At 42.7% G+C, this 3,930-nt stretch overlaps 1 pseudogene; it reads left to right on the top strand.

Moving 5' to 3' along the window:
* The first annotated feature begins 1,250 nt into the window (after positions 1-1,250).
* Positions 1,251-1,388, top strand: LOC103260520 (annotated as a pseudogene).
* The last annotated feature ends 2,542 nt before the right edge of the window (positions 1,389-3,930 follow it).

The raw sequence follows: 3,930 nt of genomic DNA, 5'->3' as shown, positions 1-3,930 counted from the left end.
AAATAAAAAAGATCATCAGAGACAACTATGAACAACTCTACATTCACAAAGTAGGAAACCTAAAGGAAATAGATACATTCCTGGAAACATACAACCTCCCAAAGTTGAACCAGGAAAAATAGAAATCCTGAACACACCAATAATGAGTAGTGAGACTGCATCTGTAATAAAACATTTCCTCCAAACACAAAAAGCTCAGGGCCTGATGGATTCACAGCTGAATTCTACCAGATGTACAAAATATAACTGGTACCAATCCAATGGAAACTGTTCCAAAAAATATTCTCCCTAACTCATTCTATGAAGCCAGTGTCACCCTGATACCAAGCTCAGGCAAGGTCTTAACATAAGAGGAAAACTACAGACCAATGTCCCTGATGAATACAGATGCAGAGATCCTCAGCAAAATACTGACAGACTGAATCCAACAGCACATCGAAAGGATAATACACCACGATCAAGTGGGTTTTATTCCAGGGATGCAAGGATCATTTGACACATGCAGATCAGTAAAGGTGATTCACCACCTAAGCAGAATTAAAAACCAAAACCAAACGATCATCTCAAGAGATGCAGAAAAGGCATTTGATGAAATTCATCATTGCTTCATGATAAAAAAACCCTCAACAAGATAGGCATAGAGGAACATTCCTCAAAATTATAAAAGCTGTATCAACAAACTCACAGCCAGCATCATAGTGAATGGGAAAAGCAGAAAGTACTCCCCTAAGAACTAGAACAAGGCAGGTTTGCCCACTATAAGACCTCCTATTCAGCACAGTACTGGAAGTCCTAGCCAGAGCAATAAGGCAAGAGAAAGAAATAAAAGACAATCAAATTGGAAAAGAGGGAGTGCAATTATCTCTGTTTGCTGACAATATAATCTTATATCTATAAAACCCTAAAGACTCCTTCAAAAAGTTCCCAAGTTTGATAAGTGAATTCAGTGACGTTTCTGGATACAAAAATCACTGTGCAAATATCAGCAGCATTTTAACACACCAATAATCATCAAGTTGGGAACCAAATCAAGAAGTCGATTCCATTTACAATAACTACAAAAAAAAAAAAAGAGAGAGAGAGAGAGAGAGAGAAATGATTGGGAATATATCTAACTAAGGAGATGAAATATATCTACAAGAAAAACTACAAAACACTGATAAAAGAAATTGAAGATGGCACTCGGCGTTGGTCACTGCACAGACCAGATTTCCCTCGCTGGAAAGCCTCTCTCTGCTCCCTCCGAGACCATGTCTGACAAACCCGATATGGCTGTGATTGAGAAATTCAATAAGTCTAAATTGAAGAAGACAGAAACGCAAGAGAAAAACCCACAGCCTTCCAAAGAAACAATCGAACAAGAGAAGCAAGCAGACGAATCGTCATGAGGCCAGCGCCGCCAGTATGCACTGTACATTCCACAAGCATTGCCTTATTTTACTTCTTTTAGCTGTTTAACTTTGTAAGATGCAAAGAGGCTGGAGCAAGTTTAAATGACTGTGCTGCCCCTTTTCACAACAAAGAACGACTGACGACGAAGGCCGTGCCTGCCTCTCCCGTTTGCCTGTCTGGCTGGCAGGGAAGGAAACAGAGCTTGCCTGTTGGTGAAGGAAGAAGGGGGGTGGTTCGACAGTGGAATCTAGAGTCAATCCAGCTGGCCCAAGGTGTCCTGCAGGCTGTCAAATGCAGTTTAATCAGAGTGCCATTTTTTTGTTGTTCAGATGATTTTAATGATTGGAATGCACAATTTTTAAAATATGCAAATAAAGTTTTAAAACCTGAAAAAAAAAGAAATTAAAGATGACACAAATGGAAAAACATCCCATGCTCATGAATCAGAAATTCGATCGATATCGTTAAAATGTGCCTACTGCCCAAAGCGATCTATAGATTCAGTGCAATTCCTATCAAAATGCTAACATCAGTTTTCACAGAATTAGGGAAAAAACCCATAAAATTCATATGGAACCAAAAAAGAGCCCTAGTAGCCAAAAGCAATCTGAAGCAAAAAGAATAAGGCTGGATGTATTTTTAATTTATTTTTCAAAAAAAATTTTTTTTGAGTCAGAGTCTCATCCAGATTGGCATGCAGTGGCATAATCAAAGTGACTGCAGCCTCGACCTGCTGGGCTCAGGCAATCCTTCCACCTCAGCCTTCCAAGTAGCTGGGACTACAGGCATGTACCACCATGCCTGGCTAATTTTTGGATTTTTTTTTTTTTGTACAGATGAAGTCTTGATATACTGCCTGGGTTGGCCTTGAACTCCTGGGCTCAAGCAATCCTCCCACCTGGCTGACCTTGGCAATTTTGAGGAGTGCATGTCAGGTATTTTGTAAAAGATCCCTCTGCTGGGATGTGACATGATTTTTCCCATTATTGGGCAGGGATTACGTGTTCTCAGGAGAAAAACCACAGAGGTGAAGTGCTCGTCTCATCTCATTGTATCCGTGAGAGAGGAGATAACCAGAGAAGAGATAGGCAGACAGGTGAGTGAGTCCCCCGGTAACAATGTAGAGAACTTCCAGCAGGCCTCTTGGGCTGACACACTCGCGTTGGTAAACAAACTCCATATAAGCCTCTCCAGCTAGAGATTAAGTACTCACCGCTGGGATTGAAAAACAACCAATCATCTCACTGCCAAGTGCTGACCAATCAGCTCACCATTAGGCCCCCAGCTCCTGCCAATTGGCTCTTAGTACTGACCAATCAGCACAGCTAGTGCCAACAATCAGCTGACAGCTAGTACTAGCCAACCGGCTGTCTTAGGGCTATTTAAGTACCAGGTTTCAGCCCTAGATCAGCAACCTTCTCAGGTCTCTTCCCACTCTGGGAGGTTTTCTGTTTTCTCAATAGATCCTGCATTCTCAACTTTCCAGACATCCATGTCCCTCATGCTTCCTGGGCACGAGGCAAGAACCCCGCCTTGAAGAGCTGCAGAAGATTGTTGGAGCCACACAACCCCGTAGCCAACTGAATCTGGAGTGCTGCCAGCAGAAGGTGCGACTCCAAAGTTGAGACACATCTGGGAGCTGCAACACTTTCAGGGCTTGACTTGCCAGCCCATTAGAGCCAACACTCTTGGGGCTAGGCTTGCCAGCCCATCGAGCTGACACTCTCCAGGGCTCCGTTGGTCGACCCATTGGGCTGACACTCTCGAAGCCCAGGCTGACCTGAAAAATCTGGATCATCAAGGGTACATGTTGTCAACGTGACTTATCACTGTTGATGTTGACCTTGATAGCCTGGCTGAGTCAGTGTTTGTCAGATTTCTCTCTTGTTGAGTTACATTCCCCCCCCCTTTTCCATATTCTTCTCTTTGGAAGGAAGTCACTAAGTGCAGCCCGTGCTTACGGGGTGGGGAGTTACAGTCTACTTTTTTGAGGGGGGACCATCTACATAAATTATTTTGCCAGAGACCAGCTCCAGCCGGGTTCAGGGTACCCCAAAGGTGGAGACAGCATTGGCGATTGGGGGGAAGAAGAAAGAGAGAGAGAGAGAGAAAGAAAGAGACTGGACTCCAGTCTAGTGCAGAAGTGATGTGATGATATTGGGAATTACAAAGGGTCTTTTATACACATAGTCAGATGTGGGAGAGGCATCCCCCACCCACCAGAAACCTTAATCCATGAAAATCAATGATTGCCTTTAAACCCTTTTCATATGATAATCTTAAAATCCCATAACAAAGGATAACCTAATCCGTGACTGACATATTCTATAAACCTTTTTCATCCTAAACTGATTGATTTATGCCAAGTTAAGCAATTCTATAGAAGCTTAAGTATTTACTTTACAAACGAAAGTGGCCCATCCCAGAATGTTTGGAATGTGGCCCAGTCCAAAGTTCACAATGGGCTACCTGCATGTAACCCAGTCGCATTCTTTCAACAAAATGGCTGTCTTCTAAAACTATATTCTACCATTTACA

This window comes from Carlito syrichta, unplaced genomic scaffold (genome assembly GCF_000164805.1).
Source record: "Carlito syrichta isolate Samal-C Ts95f unplaced genomic scaffold, Tarsius_syrichta-2.0.1 Scaffold303232, whole genome shotgun sequence".
Classification (NCBI taxonomy): domain Eukaryota; kingdom Metazoa; phylum Chordata; class Mammalia; order Primates; family Tarsiidae; genus Carlito; species Carlito syrichta.
This window is presented reverse-complemented; position numbering and strand designations above follow the sequence as displayed.